Source organism: Furipterus horrens, unplaced genomic scaffold, assembly GCF_987537825.1.
Source record: "Furipterus horrens unplaced genomic scaffold, mFurHor1.1.pri manual_scaffold_8, whole genome shotgun sequence".
NCBI lineage: Eukaryota > Metazoa > Chordata > Mammalia > Chiroptera > Furipteridae > Furipterus > Furipterus horrens.
In genome coordinates, this window is record NW_028327178.1 from 82,065,499 (window position 1) to 82,088,479 (window position 22,981).

At 40.8% G+C, this 22,981-nt stretch overlaps 1 protein-coding gene across 3 annotated transcripts in view; it reads right to left on the minus strand.

Annotated features, from left to right (window-relative positions):
• Positions 1 to 22,981, minus strand: part of PLCB4 (phospholipase C beta 4) — a 405,706-nt gene that overhangs the window by 149,777 nt on the left and 232,948 nt on the right. The window lies entirely within an intron of this gene.

The following is a 22,981-nucleotide window of genomic DNA, read 5'->3' on the forward strand; positions in this document are numbered from 1 at the left end:
AATTCAGTATTCAGATGTCTACTTAGAAAACCACCAAAATTTTCACTTTGATATCCAACCTCATTTGGTGTCCTGTAAACCAGGACTACTTGAACAGCACTGTGGTGTACTCACAGTGTAATCCTTGGACCAGTAGCATCAATATCACCTGGGAGCTTGACTGTATTGTAGAATCTAGGACTTCAGATCAGAGGGACGGAATCTGTGGGGCTCAGAAATCTGGTCTATCAAATCCTGCAAGTGATTCTGATGCACAATCAAGTTTGAGAACCACTGCTGTAGATGTTGACACCAGAAACTCTAGTGAATACTACACAATTAAAATTTAAATCAAGAAGGAATGCTAGACAAATACCAGGGTCCCAGAGCAGCTTTAGTATACTTGCCAAAGGATTCCTGGTTTTTAGCAAGAGAACACCATTGTGCTTAAGAACACCAGGAAAATTTTGTGTCAACGAGTGAAAGGGAGTGTTCAGGGAATGAACCCAGATGCCCTCTGCACTGACTTGGCATTTGTGTGTTAACAAAGCCACACAGTCTTCTCATGATCTAAAAAAACTTGTCTTAGGTGATTACTTCAGCAATAAGGAACCTGTCTGGCAAACACAGATCAAGGCAGTGGCTTAAAACAAAGAGTATTTATAGGACTAAGATTTTTAAAGGCAGTTTGGACTCTTAGCTTCAACTGTTAAAATGTATCTTCTAAATTCCAGGGAAGAGGAAACGTGCATCCAGGTAAATCCAATGTCAAGACTCTGGGCCACCATAAAGTGACGGAATTGAGTTTCTGGAAGCCAAAAACAAAGCCAGCCTTCCCATTTGTTTGGGTGGTTTTCTGACAGACGAATTTTCATACATATTTCAACTGTACCAGGCATGCACTGGGCACTGTAGTCATAGCAATAAATAAGACAAAGGAAGGGGCATGGTATGCCATTTGTCTTTGGAATCCAAACCCAGTTCTGATATTTATTATTTATCTTCTTTTAGAAAGACCATTTCTAAATCTCAGAATCCTTGTCCAATAAATGTAAGTATTTACAGCAGCCTTTCAGGCTGGTTGAGGGAATTTAATGAGGTAATAAGTGTATTTAACACACAGTTACAATTCAACAAAGGGTAGCAAATTACTAACAATATAAAATTTCCAATATGTGATTTTTTTTGACCCACACAATGACTCTTCTGGATGGTTCAATTTCTTAGGAAAGGCTTGACCCAGAAGTTGACCTTTTCAATGGGTCTTCAAGAATGAGAAGTTATCCAGATGAAGGAGGAGCCCAGTCAGAGGGAGCAGCATTTGTAAAGACATGCAGGCCTGTCCTGACACTGAGGACTTCTAAGGAGTTGGTGTGGTTTGAACATCTCAAGGGACTGGCAGGGGATGAGACAGGGCCTAAATATAGCTAGACTAGAGGGTGTTGAACACCATGCAAAAGGTATTAATTTTTACCCAAAAGGCCATAGGGAATCTTATATCATTGCCGATTGAGAAATGAGAACTATGAGCTAATTTTTAAATTGTGAGAACTAACACATTTTAGAATACTTCCCAAGCCATATTCTAATAGTGCAGTGTTCAAAAGTGTCCTGGGGTGGTATTTCCAGAGTAGGCCCACAATGAATCAGCTACCATTGGTATTAATTTATGTGCACCCTATCTGATTCTGAATAAAGATTTGAGATGCTCTAAGAAATATACATGATGAATAAGAATGGTTTTCCAACTTACTTTGAGGTGGACCTTTCAGTTCCTTGGTCACCTTAACTGCAAAACTGATTTTTTCTTTCTTCTTCTTTCAGTAACTCAGTACCCCCAGAGCTTATCATCACCAGCTTGGAATTTTGATTCCTAACATCCCGTTCTTAGACTGCATCATCTAACCTTTCCAGCTGTCCCCACTCTCCTGTATCTGAGTTCTTTGCAACTTCCTCTTCATTAACCCTGCCAATCTCTCATCCATCAGACCTCTCCTTCTACTTCAGTCTCTGCCTAGCTTATTCCCATGGTCCAATATTACAAGCACTTCCTCACAGACACCCTCAACTCTCCAGTCTCATTTTCTGTCTTCTTGACCAAAAAACTACGAGTCTATCCTATCCATATTTTGTCACTGAGCTTGATAAGGGAAATCACAAAACTGGATTGTCTGACTTTTAGTTTAAATTCAAGATTATAGAATAGGGAATATAGTCAATAATATTGTAATAACTATGTGTGCTATCGAGAGGGTGCTAGACTTAGCAGGGGGATCACTTCATAAGTTCTATATATGTAGAACCACTATGCTGTACACCTGAAAATAATATAATTTTGAATGTCAACTGTAATTAAAAAATAAAAAATTAATTAATTAATTTAAAAAATAAGTTCAAGACTACAAGCTTGAAATGAATAGTCAACAATTGCTTCCTACCTTTTAACTCTTTCTGCAAATGTTCCCCACTCTTTGAACAGATTATTTCATTACTTCTTCTCAAACTTCTTTACTCCCACCCAGCTGCTGTGCTTTACTGAATAAAGGAAACCCATCAGGTGAGAACCTTCCTCCTTCTTCCCTGATAATGAAGCAAGTTTTGTCCCATCGAAGGTTAATCCCCCAACTTCTGCTCCAGATTCAGTCCTCTTCCAACACACATCATATGTTTTCTCTATTAGATCACTCCTGTCAGCACACAAATATACAGTAGTTCCTCTCTATATCGCAGTTCACTTATTGTGGCCTCACTGTAGCGCGGGATTTTTAAAAATATTATATTTAATTATTTATCGTGGATCTCTCACTATATCGCGGGATTTTGCGGTACTGTATACGTATGTTGTTAAAGTTACGTAGGTTTAAGAGTGTAGAATATGTTTAAGAACATAAGTAGTGTTTATAAAAGTGTGGAAAAGGTTAATAAGGGACTGGGAATAGTTTATAAGTGTGTGGGAAGGGTTTATAAAGCCTTAAAATATATATAAATACTAAAATAAATGTAAGGTTCCTACTTCATGGATTTTCACCTATCACGGTGGGGTCTAGAATGTAATACCTGCAATAAGTGAGGGAACACTGTGTTTTAGTTTTTCTGCTTTGTCCTTCATTTACTACTTCACATCTCTAATACCTGTTAGGGCAAGGTATCTTGAACAGTGTGTCTATATTCACTGTTTCCATTCCCTTTCTTCTATGTCATCTTTGACCAATTCAATCTGCCTGCCATTCCTATCACCCTCTACAACTTCTCTAGCCAAGTTCACCATGACTTTCATGACACTAAATGCAGTGCATATTTTCCTTTTCTTATTTGATTTGATCTCTAAGCAGTTGACTATTCTCTCATTCTTAAAATACTCCAATTTGATATCCTGATTGTGTTCCATTCCTTTAATATCTATTCCTTCTATACCCAATTTTTATATGTTCCCCAGGACTTAGTTCTTGGAATTCTCATTTCCACTGCGCTCTTAGATCTCATTTAACCCCATGGCTATTTGTTGATGACTTCCAAATTTATAATAGCACCTAAGTCTTCTCCAAGTCCCAAATTCAGATTTCTAACTCTCTAGCTTACATGTCTACTCAAATGTTTCAAAAGTAATATGTTCATAACTCAATTCTTTATTCCCTCTCTCTCTCTCTCCAAATCTCTCGATCACAGGACTTTATTGTGGGAGAAGAGAGTATAGGAGAAATAAATGGCAGTGGGAGCAGACCTGACTTGGATGGTGAACACACAATTCAATATACAGATGATGTATTATAGAACCGTACACGTGAAACGTATATAATTTTATTAACCAATGTCACTCAAATAAATTCAATAATTTTTTTAAAAAAAGACTTTCTTAGCTCAATAAATATCACTAGTATCTATCCATGAATTGAAACTAAGAGTCATCCTTGACTTTCCTTCATCCTTTCCTTACACTTCCATTAACAAATCTATTTCCACAGTATTTTTCATATATATATTTGACTCCCTCTCTACCACCACAACTTTGTTTCTCTCCCATGTATTGATCTTCTCACTTATACTCTTTCTTTCTACAGCAGCCAGATTGATTCTTTAAACTTTTAATCAGTTCATTAACACCACTCAATGAATTCCCATCATATTCAAGATAAAATACCAACTCTTTGCCATGGCCTAAAAGGTCCCTCATTATAATGGGTCCTAGAGAGCCTGTTTTATGCCACTTTCTGACCTTTGTTCACTACAACCATCAGGAACCCTTCTCCTCAAACTACTCAAGCTATTTCTAGCCTAAGGCCTTCATGTTTGCAGTTTCTCCAGTTCAGAAGTCTCATCCTACCGCTGTTAGCATTAGCTAGCTCCCCTTCATCCCATGGGCCTTGCCTCAATTATCCCCACTTAAGAGGAGCTTTCTCTGACCTCCTTAACAGGTCTCTCATTTTAGTCTCTATTACAGTGCCCTGATTTTTCCCTTGCTTGTACTGAACATAGTCTGCAAATATCTCATTTCTTTGTTTATTGATTTATCGCCTGGCTCCCACACCATAGCACAACCTCTTTGAGGGCATAGTTCTTGACCTTTCTTGTACAAATGTGTTCCAAGCACCTAGCATATCAAAGTAACACTAAAACTAAATATGTGCACTAAGAAATAAAGTGAATATATTTTTTGAATATTTTATAGCAGGCGAGTATGTAAAACATAAACAAGAAGTTACTCAAGTTGAGGGCATTGTACCAAGTCCATAACCCATCAGGGTCAGTCCCTGGAGGGCTGCCAAGGACAGACATACAAACAAGAACAATTGGTTGAGGTTGTCTGCCCCGAGGAAAGGGCACCAGTTTTCAATTCATACAAGCTCATCTTGGGTTGAGTGTGGCTTTGAGGCACCTCCTGGGAATCCCTGTTGGGCCAAGAATGATGTTTGAATGTCATTGCAAAGAACTCATTTTTGAAATGGATGAGAACTCTGGGCAAAAAGAAGAAAACTAAGACAAAAATAGCAAAATAAGGATAGAGTAAAAGAAGCTTTCAGAAATGCTGTCATAAAGTCCCACACAGAAAAAATAGGATGCCCATTTGGCTCTAGGCTTTCTAGCAACAAAAGCAAAAGGGGAAAAATATTATTTACCAGGTGCCCATATAGTTAATAGATAAAACATATCAGATGCTAGGAGAGGCACCTGCCAGAATAGAAATTTTTCACTGAGACCTCTAAGAAGCTCTGAGCAATTTCCAGCAAAGCCCACAATGAGCTTGTCAACTATGACTGAAAGATTGTTGGACCAAATGTGTTCAAACTACCCATAAAAACCAGAAAGAAGATCTGAGGGTATGTGGCCCTGAGCTTAAAGGAATTGAGACACTATATATTGAATTTCTCTCCACCTCCTACTAACAGAATGACCTGATCCTCTGGTAAATAAAGGCACGCCATCTCTATTCTCTCTTATTCTCTCTCTCTCTCTGGAAAACTTTTTTCCAGGCTTGGCAGGGCAGGGGAGAGCATGAAAGGGGGTAGGCTCTTTCTCCTTTGCAAATCCATTTGTTTTCCATTTAACAAAAGGTAACTAGGTCATCTGGTAAGTAAACAAACCATAACAGAACTTCTTCCAGAAGGATCAGAATTTCAATTATCAGAGGACTCAGTTAAAATCCATCACAGTCATACTTTAGAGTCCAAGGACTATTTAACTCATCCATCCCAAACCAACTCTTGCCACAGGAACAAAGGAGAGAGAAAGGGACAGGAGTTCCTTTTGTGAAACTATGGCCAAGGTGGGGGCCCAGGGAGCGTCTTACCTGAGAGAGGCTAGAAAATCACGTCTGCTGGAACCACTGTAGCTAGAAACTCTTCATGCCTCCAGGACCCCCGCTCTGAGGAGCTTGGGCCACTGTGGGCTTCCTGAGACCCCTCCCCTAATCCATGGTACTTCAACGTTATTCAGGACCACAACCCAGCTTTCAAAGATTCAAGTTACTTTCAAAATGACAGCTTAAACTTTTCCCCTTTATTTCAATTTTTACAATTATTTGGTTAAATAAAATTTAAGCCCATTTTTTTCTTATAAGGAATGGCAGAGAACCTGGAAAGCAGAATATGCTGATTGAAAAGAAGGAAAGTATTTGGGTGGGGTTTCTAGATAAGTAATTGATTTTACTTTAATTTTGATTTGTGGTTATTTCTTACCTCTTTTCTCCCACCATTATCCACTTCAAATAGGGGACAGTCAAACCTAACAGTGGGCTAGGGATAAGGATTTTGGACTAACTTTAATGTATTAACTCCACTTTATTTAAACATTAGCTGTTCAGAGGCTCTTTTGTGCTTGTGACTGCCTGGGTAGATTAGGATACAGGGACTGAAATGAGTGAGGACTTTTGTAGTCCATCATGACACTCCTGCTTTCTGAGAAAGAGGACCCTCAAAGGGACACTGGGGCCCAGACCTTGTTAATTATATAGTTCCTGGGTTCACATGGCAGCCTCCTCACCAGGCACCTTCTGAAGGATCTTGGCATGGTGCCCTTTAACCTCACCAAGCTTCATTATTCCCATCTGTAAACTCATAAACGTGATAACAGCTGCACAGGGCTATTAAAATCGAGGAAACCTAAGTACCCGGGACAAGGTAAATGCTGAGTAAATGTAGTAGTTATGAGAAAACAATGCAAATATTATTTGAGGGCTGTTGTGCCAGGCATTTCACAAATACTATCTCAAGTAAATCTCATGGCGACTCTGCAAGATTTTAGACCAGATCAACACCATTCAATAGATTTTCTGCAATGATAAAAATATGCCAAATGGACACAGCCCAACATGGTAGTTACAAGAGCCACCTGGGGCTGACGATGCACTTAAAATATGGCTAGTGCAACAGATGGGATGACTTTTTAATTTTCATTTTAATAGTCACATGTGGTTAGTCATTACTATATGAGATAATGCTGTTTTAGAGATTTTAAAAAAAATGTTTGAAGGAGAGTAAATTCCTTAAAGCCAGAGTTGGTAAGTGACACTGGGTTTCAAACTGATTTCTCTAATTCCAAAGCCCATGTCTGTTCTACTCTGTTGACCTTGACCAAGTAGGTCTCCCTCTGCCTATCACCAACGGATTTTTGAATTGTCAGTAAATAAACACTGCTTTGGCAGGCTCCACCTTTGGGTAAACATGGGGCTAACCCTCCTTGTTTCCTGGTTTGATAAGAAATGGGAGGAAGAGAAAAAGATCTTGTCAAGGTTGGAGACAAGTGAAGTTAGAGTTAGGAAAAGGCCACAGGGAGTCTTATCAAGCATCAGTAACATAAATCACCAGCACCAAACCAGGAGAGTCTGGGTGTGGTCTTAAGACTGGGAAGGCAGGTGGTGTGTGGAGAGAGTTACCCTACAGATCCTAGAGCTTCTGCTTTTAATAGATCCCCGAAGCTAACAGCCCAAGGGAAGACTCCTGCTTATTTGTTTTTGTTCTTTATTCCAGAGGAATTGGCCAAACTCAGTGGTTAGCAGATCCTTTTGGATTCTGCACACAAACTTTCCTGTCCAAATCACATTTTTTTCCAACTTAAAACTAAAGCCCTTGGTGATGAAATTCTGCTGTCAGAATGATTTATGGACTGCTATAACAAATGGGTCCTTAAGTTGCTTTTCCCCTCATGGGTATGGTTTCCTCTTGGAAGGATCCAGAATGTTCATTCCATTTGTTAATCTCCTTTCTATTTACAGACCCTGTGAGATGACTGACACTGGGCTCCTCCACTCACATTCCGTAGAGAAGCAGAAGGACCCTGGCCCTGGCTGTGGCACCACGGACCCTTGTTATTTGCTATTTATGTTGGGAAGACATCTGTCACACAGTGGAGGAGCACTGGCAACTTTGCATTCTTTCCTTGGCCTTTGATTGCACAGAGATCCCTACTGGGTTAAGCTGCTTACATTTAATACAGACTTCCCTCCCATATATAATGCTCAACCAGAACTTACGTGGGATTCTAGTTCTCGTTCTAGCCTCCTGAGGAGCAACTCAAAGGTCTGTTACCAGCCAGTGTGCTGGCCAGTGCTCTGAGCACACTGTACACATCAACTTACTAACCTCCCAGCATTCCTGTGAAGGAAGTACTGTTATTATTCCCATTTTACAAAGACCACTGAGGCACAGAAATGAAGAGTCTTGCCCAGGAGCTGGAGGGGCAGAGCTGGGATTGTTGGCTACATGGTAGCACGCATTTAAATCATACCTGCTCTTAGGCCCATAAGCGATACAGTAATATTGTGAGGCCATGGGCCCAGATGACTGCTCAGCAGTCACATCTGAAGGACACTTTGCTATTTTCTTTGTCACTGAGTGCCAGTAACCAAATTAGAAGGGCTTCGGAAATGTTTTAGTTCTAATTGCCTCATTTCTTGAGGATTCCCTTAACTGTGCACACTGTATTAATTACCAGGTTGTTGGGAGCAGTGTGTTTCACGACCTCATACACTGTGTTAGAATTTTTTCTCAGATCCTAGTACCAAGAGGAAGCGCTTTTCCTGCTCTGGCTGCTTTACTTGCAGCCTAAGAGACACTGCGAACCTAACACTGTCTCTCTCCTGCAGTGCTCTGCTGCCAGGGTCACAAGTAGCAACTCTGCAGCTCACTTATTTCAAATTCATGGGACACTTTTGTTACCCATAGAGAAGCTGCCTGTGAGTCTTGCCTGTAATTTGATGTACCTCCCCATTTTTTTCCCTTATTTCAATCTATATCCCTGTGCCATTCATTTTATCTAGCGGTACATACTTCTGCATCACAGCTTCCTTTGGGCTGTGGAAGAAACACGTATAAATAAGCACAAAACCCATTTCATAAACACCAGAAACTACTAGGTGTTTTACATTGGTTTTAGGGTCAGACAGGCCTGATCCAGATGTGGCTGGACACTTACCAGCTTATTTGAGCTCCATTTCTTCATCTCCAAAAGCAAGAATCACAACAATAATAATATCTCTCGCACAGGTTACCTCTGGGCATTAGAGTACTTGATGCATAATCTGAACCCAGGCAATTATTAGTTTTTAATATAATAACACAGTAATAGTAATTATGGCTAATGTTGCTAGCATTGATTATGATTAATCACCCAAGAAACAAATGAGGAAAATACCACCTTCACTAACTTACAGATGAGGAAACAGGCCCTAACTCAGGTTAGTGAGTCACTCAAGAAGACATATAATAATAATATGTGGCAGGGCTACATGACAGTGTGGCAGAAAGATAATTTCTGTTAAGTGGCTCTTTACAGCATTAGTGCCACGGTATACTTATTCCTTATGATACAGAATACAAGTCAGGAAGTCTACACAGGAGGGAAACCCGCAGGTTCCAAATTGCTGTTTAGCTAGACTGGCTGTGAGTTTGGTTTCTGCACAGGCAGGTCAGGTTGTATTTGTTCTTCCCTGCCCAGGCCAGCCTCCGTCCGTACATCAGGCAGAGAGGAGCAGCTGCCAGAACAGCTTGAGCCTCTGCCTTATTCCTGGCCATGGTGGGGCGGCCCTGCCCTGAAGCTCCCTGACATGGCAGGTTCCTCTGTGAGGGTGGGAGGACAGTCCAGTGAGTTACTTAGCCACTTTCACAGGTGCAAGACCCACTGTTTACTGTGGGTTCTAAATTCCAGAGAAACAGAAATGAAAATGTCTCCCCTCAGCCACCAACCAGGAGCATTTAAAGCGCTCATTTTAGCCATGACTGTGAAATATAGTGAACTCTAATTCTGATACCGAGTGGAAAGTTTAAGTCCACTCATTTCATTTCATCCTTACCTCAGAAATAAAGCATATCATTAACTTTCACAGTGGCATGGCTTGGAAGAGTCAACCAATGCTATGAAAAAGCAACACGAGAAAGGAACAGCTTTCCTGGTTTTTCATGCTATGTTTAGAAAAGAAACTGAAATTGGGCCCGATGGTGCTTATTGTTATTAATAAGCTCTCTCTGACAGGTCCTTTGCTGTGTGAGAAGGTGGTCTGCTCAAAAAGGATTTGGATTTGGGGGAGGAAGGAAGTGCCTGGACAGGTCACCTGAACGAGTCAAACTCTGTTTCTGATGGCCTACGTCATAGTCATTAACAGTTGTGAATCCCCTACATTCTCTTTTACTTTGAGATAACGACCTTACGTCATTGGGGCTTAACTTCTAAGGTCTGCCAGTGCAAGTGAGGTGCCAAGCTCTTTGTGTCTGGCTGTCTTTGTCCCTTTTCCTCCCGGAAGCTTCTGGATATTCTGAGGCCAAACCTGGATGCTCAGATTCCGAGAGGACTCTTGTGTTGTAGTGGAACATTGGGACAGGCTCCCTGATTCTTGCCATAGAACACTTAAGAAGTTATTCCTAACATATCTGGCAACTACCTCTCAGAAGGAAGAACACGGTCAACAAAACATGCTGTTAGGAGGAGTGGGTGGTCACTTAAAGTAACTTTCTTGGGCAGAAAAACTCATGTTAGTACAATAATAAAAAAAAAGTTGCTTTAGCAACTAAAAGAAGAAAAAATAAATAAAGAAAACCAGCTTATTCAGAGGCAGGGAGGAAAATAAATGTTTTTGCAATGAATATTTACATGCCTTTCCCACACCATCCCAAAGATTCTCTCCTCAAGCAAACTTGAGTCAAATTCCTTTGAATATTCTTCCCAAATAGCCCTCAACCTGTGGACTTCTGGTCTGTCTCTACAACGCTCAACGTTAGCAAGAATCCTGCTAAGTTCGTTCAGCCAGAACCCCTGATCCTCAGTATCTGATCACTCTCGATATTTGATTGGGTTCTTCAACCTCCACCATATCCCAGGTGATATCAAATCACCCCGGTCTGCCTTCAGGAAAAAAAAAAAAAAAGATCCACAGCAAACAACTATTAGGTTGGTCTAGTCAAAATCTCTCCTTACTCCTGAAGTTTCCTCTTAGTAATTTTCCATCCACTGACCCCCATCTGTTCCTTGGCTATAAATCCCCTTTCCTTGTTGTATTCAGAGCTGAGCTCACCTCTCTCCATCTCTGCACCCCATTGCAGCGGTCGCCTGGATACAGCAGACCATTTTTAACAAGTGTCATAAATAACTTTTTCTTTAACACCCCCTTCCCCCTGAGTTCTAAGAACAGGAGACATGCTCTGCAGACGTGCTTGAAACACGGCTAAGCTGGGAAGTCCTTCTTTTCAGCAAAGCACTTCTAATAAAAACACAATTAGTTCCAGAATAATAAGTTGCACTGAGCAAATGACTAGACAGGTGGTGACACAGAAGACATATAACTGAAGAGGCAGGTCAAGGGAAGACTGTTTTAAAGTACTGCTGTATGGAGATGGCAGACCACGCTGAACAGAGTCACTCAAAGGAAAGGAATTGCGGATGACTCCCATGGAGTTTCCTTTGATATATGCATTTCCCACTTAAATAATTCAACTTTCAAAAATGCTTTCCTTTACAGTAGCAGCATGTTATATCATGCATGCCCTTCTCACTTTGTCTTCTTAAACAGCTTACAGTTAAGCCTCAAGGATACACAGTTCTTCCTGGCTTTTAGGGCCAGTTCTGACTCTATCCCTTTTTATTGTGTCTAAAAGAAGTACAGAAGTGACTTCAGCATGCACACAAGGACTACTACTACCGTCTAGAGAATTCTGCAGTGAGTGAGTGAAAAGGTGGCTTTGGAACATTCAGTCCCAAAGACAGCATGTGGCCATCCTACATGATGGGGGAAGGGAAAGGACGAGGGGGAGGTGGTTTGGAGAGGGCTGGTGGATCAGCTGGGTCATCAAGGAACTGACACTGGGACAGAGTGGGACGTGTAAGAGATTCAGTAGGGGAAAATACCCGTGAAAGAGAAAGGGGAGAGGAAGCAGAGTGGAAGGGACAGCCTTCAAAGCGTGCGGCAGGACTCCTGTAAAAGGAGAGCGGGAGGAAGGCGGACTGGGCAGGAAGGGTTGCGGGCTGCAGTCCATCTCCCCGAGGCGGATGCGTGCCCCAGAGCAAGAACTGCTCACCAGAGGAGCCTAATCTGGGGCAGGGAAGGATCAACTCCAGAATCTCACCATGGTCCTCAGTGGCTGGGAACCTTGATGTGTACACTGCAGGGGTGCTGAGGACACTGGCTGGAGGCTGTGCGCTGACCATGCTCCCGCGGCAGGTTTCTCCTGGAAGCTTTCAGCGGCCCACCTCCCCCGCTGCAACTGATGGCATCTCTTGCTAACCCTTCTCCAGATCCCAAAAAAGAACCCCCTGTTCAAATTCCTTGGCACTCTTAAAATTCCTTACAAATTAGGAACCATTTAAATAACAACATATTTGAGTCCAAGATATGTAAGTAAGGACTCGCTGGACCATTGTAGCTATTGAGTGATGAATGAATTCCTTGCTAGGGATTCAGCAGTAAATAAAAAGAAAGTCTCTGCTCTCATGGCTTATATTCTGAAGGGGATATTTTGACAAGGAACAAAAAACAAGTAATATACCAGGAACTGATATGTGTAAAGATAAAAATCTTAAAGGGTACGGGGAATGTGTGTGTGGATATGTGCACACTCAGGTTTTTAAAGTAAGATGATCATGAAGGCCTCTTGGATGAAGTGACTTTGAGCAGAATCAAAATGAAGTGAGGAAGTGTACCCTGACAGCTGAGCGTACACAGGAAAAAGCAGTCCGGAGAGGGAACTGCAAAGGCAAAGGCCCTGAGGTGCAGTGCGTCTGGTATTTCCATGGAACATCGATGGGAAAGTGAAGTGAAAGGTCATGGAGGAGACTTGCAAGGGGGACAGAATGGACTTGGAAATCAATTGGAAAGAGGCAGTGATCCACTGAAGGTTTACACCAGGAGAGGGGTATGCTCAGGCTGACATTCTAGAAAAATCTACCTTACTTATCCCTCACAGTGACCCTGTGAGGTAGGTATTATCACCCCAGTTTTTCAGACAAGGAAGCTGTGGCTTAGTGCCTAGTGAGTTTAAGACTGGTTCATGATCCTATCTCTAAGTAGTAAAGCCAAAACTGAACCTGTTTGGCTTAACCCCAACCTCCTGCCCTTAACCAGCCATGTGTATTTCAAATTCTTCCAGAAAGAGCACTGAAGAAGATTTTACTCAAAATACCACTTAGCACAAAAACTCCTTTCTTTGTTTGCAAAAACTAGCCTGGCAACTTGGCTTTGGTGAGCAAAAACTAGGCAACTTTTGCATTTCTCGAAGTTAAGAGGATCACCTGCCCTCTTAGAAACTCGAGAGAAGAAAATCCACAGTAGAACAGTGGAGGTGCCAGTAAAACGGTCCTCAGGGTAACTCTTGTAGAAAGAGTAAGATGTCATTCTTGATAACTGAGAATCTATTCTGGCTCAGACCATACACTTCATTCCATATTTTGGACAAGGCACCATTTCAGAGCAATTTCTTACTATTTATGGCTTTATGAGTAAGTAGTTTAAAAACCATGTGTTTCTTATTAGTTTATCAGAATCAATATTAAGTTTAAAAAAAGGGTTCCTTGCTGAGAATACTTTATGTCTATTCCAACTGATTGAAAAAAAAAAATAGGTTACTTTCATATAGTACATTTTACCCAGTTTTTTTAAAACTAGAAAATGAAAAAGTCCTGGTTAATACTTTACTATCCATAAAGACTGATTTTTATTGATCATAAAATAGAGGTTATTAGTGTTCTTAGGGACACTGATGTGCTGTTAGGGAAAAATAGGTGAAAAAAAATTCTTTCTATCCTCACTTACCCAAAAGAATTAAATTAAGAACTTCTGAATTAATAGTATAATAATCATGGTCTAAAATAGATAAAGCAATTGGGTGACTAAAATAACTAATCAGATCTTTAAGCAATTCTAGCTTCCATTACTGAACTTTAGAAAAAAAATTAAAATTACATATATATTTAATAGCATACATATTTTACAAAAACACATTTCTTTCTGTGTGGGAGGAAAAAGATTTTCCTTGACCCTCTTAGGGTCCCTGGTTGGGTCTAAATATTAAACTGAGAAGCACAGATTAGCAAAAGAAAAGCTAACAAATTTATTTAAAGTAAGTTCTGCTTGACACAGAAGCCTTCACAAGGAAATCAAAACCCAAAGAAACAGTCAGACATGAGTATTTTTGTACGAGGTTGATGAGGATGGACAGTCCTGGAGGAATATGGCAGGTCAAGGAGTATGAGATAAATGCAGTAAACTGAGGGAGACTTAGCAAGACCTGCTTGTTCTGATTCTTCTCGGGGTCCCTTTGTCTTCAGAGAGAAGGATGCTCTCTCCTCCAGGTGTGGGGAGGGCACCTCTCACATGAGGGTTTTATGACCTGTTTCAGGGAGGAAGGACAGAGGGGAGGTCAGAGTGACCTTCCTGCTTCTGCTGTTTTCCCAGTCTCCTTCAGCTTGTAATATTCAATATGCCAAGGTGCCATACACGGGGTAGTGTGACCTGAATCCCATCCTTCGTACCTGGCAGCCATCCTGAGTCATTCTTCATGTGGCTGTGATTCGCCTATGTTGTTTTTTATCAATACATCAGTTCTTAGGTTGGCTCCAACAACTACTGTGTGTTGGGTAGTGGAAATTCCTTAATAATGTGGAAAATGATCTCATTTAATTCTCCCAACCACCTGAGGGATGTCAAGTGCTTAGCACTGTGCCTGGCACATTAAGATTAAGCAGTTGAGAAAGCTCAGTAAAATCCAGTATGTTCAACTCCCCTGGAAAAAGAAGTCTCTTAAATTGATCAGTTCATTCTCCCTGTTATCTGCGTTGCCTGTTTGGGGGGGGATTATATATATTATATAATATATGTATATATGTATAATTGGATTTAATTATTTTTCCTTCTTAGGAAACCTAAAATGCCTTACCTTGCCCTCTGCCTAATGGTTCTCAAACTTGAGCTGTATCATCCAAATCACATGGAGGGCACTTAACACAGGATTGCTGGAGATCACTGTCAAGACCTTTAATTTAGTAGGTCTGGGGTGGGGCCCATAACTGCATTTCTAACAGGTTCTCAAAGTGCTGCTACTGCTGCTGTTTGGAGACCACATTTTGAGAACCACTATGCTAGCTGGTACGGAATCTTTCTGCTCAGCCTGTGACCAGCTGGGTATTCAACCATTTTATGTCCTGGTTTTGCAATCTGTAAAATAATGCTAAAAAGACCTCCCTAACAATAGAGTTTTTATGGAGTTTTATTTTATTTTAAAAAAATTTTTTAAACAATTTTATTTATTTATTTATTTACTTATTTTTAGAGAGAGGGGAAAGGAGAAAGAGAGGGAGAGAAACATCACTGTGTGGTTGCCTCTCACATGCCCCCAACTGGGGACCTGATGGGCAACTTAGTAATGTGCCCTGACTGGGAATTAACCGGCGACATTTGGTTCGCAGGCCGACGCTCAATCCACTGAGCCACAGCAGCCAGGGCTCTTAAGGAGTTTTAAGAAAACAATATGTTTATAGCATTTACACATTTGTACAGCACCTTGTAGTGCTCATGTGGCAGATTTTTCCATTGTAAGAACTAAAAGTACCTTCTCTAAAAACCACCAAAGCCAGCAATAACAGAAATATTTCTTCATAATTTTTAGGAATGGGGAATTCACTCACATAAAGTTGAGTTTACAGAAATGCAATTTTATTACTCAAGAAGAGACTGCAAAATGATTCACTTTAAAATATACTGTATATTGCATTCCACCATTCATTGGTTCACACCTGAGTGAACTCTATTCATTCAATGGCTAGACCACCTGCATTGGCAGAGTACATTCCCAAAGGAAATGCACAAACAGAATGAAGCCAGGATGTCCTTTGGGCACCTTCGTCATCAGCCTGAGATCTGCCAGGCTGCACCCAGCAACCCTAGTTAAAAGGATGCCCTGGACACCATAATCCTGAGCATCTGCAGCCATAGACATGGCTTGCAGGAGCTGGTGTTAAGCATTTTCCTATTAACACTTCAGGTTGAAGAGAAGCAATAAAGATTCAGCACTATTATTTTAGCCATTGAATTTTAACTAAATTCTTCAGCATAGCACAGTGATATTTCCGGGACCTATGTTGCTCCTTAGTGTCTTGTGTTTTAATTTTATTGACTCATTATCTACACACTGTCTTCCTGTTTTGCATGGTATTGTCTTGGTCCTTCTATCTCCTTCAGAATCGAAAGTCACCCCAGATCCTTTTCTAGTTGCCTAATGGATGTGCATCACGTCTTGCCATGAATAAGTAGTCCTTCCTGTACCCTTGAATAGCATCAGTCTCAAGTATGAGTTTTCCATGAGACTGATTCAGACACTATTTCATGGGTGAAATGCTTCTATTCCTCTAAGGAATAGAGTTATTGTCTATCCTTGTGAAGAAATGAAGGAAAGAAAACTCAAAGAAACATCACAGAGTGGAGAAAAAGAACATAAAAATGAGAAGATAAGTGAAAACAAATAAACGAAAGTGGAACACCTTAGAAGAAAGACAAGCATGATTACTTATGCAACAAAAACTGATACAACTATAAAGAAAAGGGGAAAAAAAGGAGGATGGCTAAATTAAAAAATACAATAATATATTTGCAAGAGAAAACAATTAGCTAAAAGTAATTACCTGAAACTGAAAGTATCACCATCACCATCAAAACTAATTTGTTATTTATTGTTGTGTAATATTATTTGTTTTCCAAGCTTGGTGTGTTCAAACTATGGCCTATCAGTCAAATCCAGTTGGTACCCATTTTTGAAAATAACTTATTGGAACACTGTTCTCCATTTACAGATTGTCTATGTTCTGTGGCTGCTTTTGTATTACAAAGATAAAGTTGAGTAGTTGAGAAAGAGACTGTGTGGCTCACAAAACCTAAATTATTTAATATCTGGTCTTTTATAGAAGAAGTATTCTAACCCTTTTCAACATGAGATGATCAATGACATAACAAGTTCCTAAGACAACTGTGGTTGATGGCAGAGGGCCAAACTCTTCCATCTCTTCCTGTACATATGTTCTATCAATGTGTCTTTGCAGCTCTTCCCATTAAAAAGTGGAGTAGCCCTGATTGGGTGGCTCACTTGATTGGAGTGTTGTCCCACATAGGGAACCAGTCCATGTGGCAATGGTGAATGTAGCTCAGCCCTGGTTCAGAAAATCGATAGGCATGAGGTGGCACACAGGAGCCAGGACTGCAGATCGGCTTTCCTGTGGGAATCAGGCCTGCATTATATCTAGGCTGCTTTGAAGCTTGCTTTTGCTAAAACTTCCTCACCCTAAGCTGGAAACAACAAATGTTTAAGGTACAATTTTAAAATACTTCCTGAGCTGTTTCAAGGATAGGATATCGCTAGCCCACTCATCCTTATCACTCCCTTGTATGCATGACATTCTCTTCTGTAAGGAATAATCATCTAAAGTGACCTTGCCTTTAGCATAATAAATTATGGATTTGTTTAAGGAAACCCACTCTGAAAGCAATAAAAGCCTGTCCAAGCAAGGGTCAGGGCACTCTCCCACCTAGAGAGTGGCCACTCTGTCTCTTTTCTCCACAGGATTCATAGAGTCGGTGTGAATTTGTTCACTTTCATCCGCAACACTACAGACACCACTGGCCAGAGTCTGTGACAGCTCCATGCACCAAAAGGTTGTGAGTTTTATCCCTGGTCCAGGCGCGTATGAGAGGCAACCAATGTTTCCCTCTCACATCTCATTGATTTTTAAAAAATATTTATTTATTTTTAAATTTATTTATAGAGAGCGGTGAAAGAGAGGGAGAGAAACATCAGTCTGTGCTTGCCTCACATGTACTCCCACCTGGAGACCTGGCCCACAACCCAGGTATGGGCCCTTACTGGGAATCAAACCAGTCAGTGGTCCTTTTGGTTTGCAGGCCGGCGCTCAATCCACTGAGCCACACCAGCCATGGCAGGATTTTTTTTTTTAAGTGGAGTACATGTCCCTACTTCTTGAATCTGGCCTGGCCTTGTGACTTGTTTTGGCCTAGAGAATGCAATAGTAACTTGGCTGTGGCCAAAAGAGAATAAACTCTGCCTGCTTGCGGGATGACAAACCAGCTGGGGTGGAGATAAGACCATCCTGCTAAGGCCATCCCAAATCAACCACCAGTCAGTCCAGCAAACACTTGAGGGTGCTCAGCTGAGCCCAGCCCAGAAGAGCTGACCCATGGAATCATGGAGTACATAAATGGTTTCTGTCTTAAACCACTGAAGGGTATTAGACTATGCCACCCAAAATACGCCACTTTGGCATATGAATTTTTTTAAGCTAAAGGCAATTGAGAATCAACAGATGCAGAAAAAAGCCTTTTCAGAGCTTCCCTTATCTGATTAAAAGCAGAAACTAAGCCAGTCAGAGAAAACCAAATACCATATGATTTCACTCATATGTAGAATCTAATGAACAAATTGAACTAACAAACAAAACAGAGACAGACTCACAGATGGAGAGCAGATGACAGCTGGGGGGTGGGGAGGAGGTTAAGCGGTGGAGGGAAGGAGCAGAAAGGAGAAAGGGCTCATGGACGTGGGCAACAGTGTGTTGATTGCCGGGGGGAAGGTAGGTATAAGGGGGCTAAAATGGTAATGGAAAAAATACAACAAAGATTAGATAAAATACATATATTTTTTAAAAAGCAGAAAATTCTAAGAAATGAGGACTTCCATAAATCCCATCTCCAGGGAGTTTTACAGCTATGAAGAGAACAGAAAGTTAGCACCAAGATGAGTCTGCACAAACCTTACTACAATAACGCTTATCTTCCATTAGTTTCCCAATATATTTACCTTTCACAATTTACTACCCCTAGAAGTCCCAATCCCCTTTTCCTTTGTCTAGTTACTTCCCCACAATTTATTGTCTATTGTTAAAATGAGTCTAACTACTTTGGTTTTCACATCTTTTCTGTAAAGCTCCTGTGCATGTAAAAATATTAGCATCAGTAAAATTTGTTTGCCCTTTCTCTTGTTAATCTGGCTTTTGCCAGTTTAATTTACAAGCCCCAGTCACTGAATCTAAGAGGGCAGAGGAAAATTTTCTTCTTTACACCATTAAACTTGGGTGTGGTTTGATGTCCAGCAAAATTTACTATACAGTAATCATTGATAACTGATCCTTTAAACCTTTGTCTTTCTACATTCCTAACTAATGTTCTTTTTTCCCTTTCAGGCTAATTGTTTCATTCCAGATTTCATATCGCTTTCCTTGCTGGGATTTCAAACCAGGCTTCCTCTTACCTATGTGCTTCCCTGTAACTTTATTTCTCAGTGAGTCAAGCTTGAGGTCTGATAATACCTACTTAGGAAAATTGTCTCTGATTGTTTCCATACTTTTAGATTTCTCTATTCTCCAAATCCTTGGATAACTGTTTGCACAATTGAGCACTCTATGGTATAGATCTCATTTAACACACATTTTCACTTCTCCAATCAAGGCACAGCTTCCTTTTCATCAAGGACAGGGGCTCCTTCCTTCCCCAGCTCACACACTCAGAGGACTGATGGTGATAGATGGTGGATCAGTAAGCTCTGTGACTTGAAGTTACTCTTCTAACCTTATTCACAAGAAAAGGAGCAAATGTGCTTTAGGACTCTATGTAACAAGAACCTGGACTATCCTAGACTTCTGTTAATTGACCCCTCACTCTGAGTTAAGGCAGAGAATGAAAGTTGGGAGAAGTTAAAAGCCATTGATTGGCAGAAACTTTAGGAGTCTGATTATTAGTGCTAAGAGTTGACTGATAGCTTTTTTAAGGTTTCCAACAAGTTCCATTAAGGTCTTGGTTGAACATTTTACAGAAGAGACATGGACTCAACCTTGGTGGAATCTTTGCTCTGAAGAGGTATCTACACATACTGGGTGCTTCATACACTCCTACTAGGAGCTTCTAGCATATTGTCCCCAGACAGGTAAAAGGACTAGCTCAAGGTCATAATTTGTCAATGTCAGGGGCAAGGCTCAAACCAAGGTCTTTTGTCTTCAAATCAACTTACTTTCTGGAACTTTCCAAATGATACAGACCTTTCTTTAAATGCCTAGTGCTTGAATGACAAGAAGCTCTAAGCTTTGGGGGTTTGTGAGTATTAACATTATCAGCATTGTTGTTTTCAAGGCTGGTTGAGAGGAAGGACCAGGCCTGAGTGTTTTTGCAAAAACCTGGCTGACACCATTTCTTGCAATTTTGGGTTGTTTCAGTGTTCAGACAACTGATTAAGTATCCAGGTGCCCAGTCACAGCTTTCTTATTGTGAAGAAGAGTCACATGGCTATAATGATGAGAGGTAACTGAAGGCTAATGGGTGAGAAATCATATAATCCTTAGGTGAAAAAAATACTCTTTGGACCTACCCACTTTAACATCTCCGCTTTTCTAGCCCAGGGATTGGCTATATCTTTATGGAAATATAGCCAATCAGAGGAAGGAATATGACTGCAGCTCACCTTCCTTAAATTCCTGGTGTCTCCAACTACAATGTCATATCTCCCGCATGCACGTGGCCCACACCCCCAGAAACTATTCTCCACACAGCTACCAACATAAATGTTTCCAAATGAAAATCAAATTACATCAATCCCTGTTGAAAAACAGCTTCCCATAAAACTCAGGAAAACATAAAAAAATCTAAATTCTTTGTTCTGGTTTTATAACACCGATTTTCACACTTGAGTGTGCACTGGCGTTCTTGAGGGCTCATTAAAACATACGTTGCTGTTCATCTACAGAGTTTCTGATTCATCCACGAGAATGTACATTCCTAATAAGGTTCCAAGCGAGGCGGACAATGCTGGTTTGGGGAGCACTCTTTGAGAACTGGTTGCTGCTCTACATGATGAGGTGCCTGCCTACTTCTCAGACTTCTGTTTTTAACATGTGCCCACACATGATGCCCACTCCAGCCACGATGCCAACAATGCCCTGGGAGTGGAGGACTGAGAAAGGAGGAAAATGCATCTATCTGTTGATCCTATTGGATAGTTTAGTACGCTTTTAAATTCCTTTTTTGCTCAATTTATTTTTAACTAAATCTTACGTGATTTTTATTACATGCAAAATGTTTCTTACATACTACAGAAAACATGACAATAAATGCCATTCATTTCAAGAAGAGGAAGCACACGGTGCACCCATAAATGTACTTCTTCTCTGGTGTTCTCTTCATTTGCATCAGTCTGCCCAGCGTCCTGTGCTGGAAATCCCAACCTTGTTTTACACTCCTTACCCTTTCTCACCTTCTACATCCACCCAGTTAGGAAATCCTCTAATTCATCTTATATTATTTTTTAATATTTTTTTATTTTTAATAGATTTCTTTTTGAGAGAGAGAGAGAGAGAGACAGAGAGAGGAGAGAGAAATATCAATTTTGCCACTCCACTCATTTATACATCCATTGGCTGACTCCTGTATGTGCCTTTCCTGGGAATCAAACCTGCAACTCTTGCATGTCAGGACAATGCTCCTACCAACCAAGCTGGTTGGCCAGGGCTCTCATTTATTCTCATATTCAACCTCTCCCTTTATTTCCCACACGTGTGACTATCTATTGGGTCCTTGAGTTTCAACCTTCTCTCCCAGACTATTCACATGGGAATTCAGCCAGACCCATTTCCCAGTTAACATCCAGGCCTTACTTTTCCCTGTTAAATGCCAATTAAAGACTCCCTGTAGCTTTCAGAACCTCATGCCAAAGCCTTGGGCTATTTACGGTGTGGACACCGCCCAACTCTGTAGCTTCAGCTGCTGTTCTCCACTACCCTCCTTCTGACCCAGCCAGACACGCCACATCCCCAATTCCACACCCATACTCTTGCAGAGCCATGGGCTCTCCCTCAACTTAGCTGTGCTTTGATTAGTTGATTGACTCATCTATCAAGACTCGCCCCAAAAGGGAGACTGTTCTCCGAGGCCACTCAGGTCAGTCCCCTGGACCCACTGTCCTTCTAGTCTTCTCACATCATGAGGGGCACAATCCTACACCTTCCTCATCACAACTTGACTGTGGGGTAAAGCGTAGGGGTGAGGGTGGCAGAACATCTGGGGCCATATGCTGAGGGCCTGCAGTTTCAAATGGAGATATCCAGACTTGATTTGGTGTGCAATAAAATGATAAACACATTTTTTGTTTGTTTGTTTTAAATGTCCAATTCTAGTAGGGACTGGAGCATGAAAAAAGTGGGACTCATGACAAAGCAGCCAAGAACTGAACTAATATTCATCAGGCATATGTGATAGTAAGTTCTGTAGAATATATATTCAGAAATTGAACACCGTTTACCTCATTTCCCTATTTCTTTTCCAGGTGCCCTAACTCCAAATCTGAAATTATATTATTTTTGATTTTGTAATTGGCACTTTTACACTTTAATAATAAACACAAGCCTCTATTTCATGCACCATCAGCTATATCAACCTCCCACTGAGAATATTAACCCTCTAGTCTTCCCTCCACACCTCTAACCCCTCATATTTGCCAACATCTGTCGGCACCCTTACTTACGTAAAGTTAGTAACTGCTTCATTCTCTTTTGTAAATAATGAGTGAATGTTTTGCCTACATTTAGGCCGATTATAAAAGTTGAAAGACAAATACTATTATCATGATTGTCATTATGTTGACTATATAAATATTCCTCACTGTAAAATACAAGTAACATGCAACAATAGCCTGACCCTTTAGGTACAATTCAGCTTAAATTATCTAAAACATGGGAAGAAGGTAAGAAGTTGGCTATATATTGTGCCAATGTTATACAAGAGTACTATCTAGAGCAGCGGTTCTCAACCTGTGGGTCGTGACCCCTTTGGGAGTCAAACGACCCTTTCACAGGGGTCACCTAAGACCATCAGAAAACACATATATAATTACATATTGTTTTTGTGATTAATCACTATGCTTTAGTTACGGTTGGGGGTCACCACAACACGAGGAACTGTATTGCAGCATTAGGAACGTTGAGAACCACTGATCTAGAGGCTCCCTCAAGAATGACTTATTTCTCTAGAAGAGTGCACCTT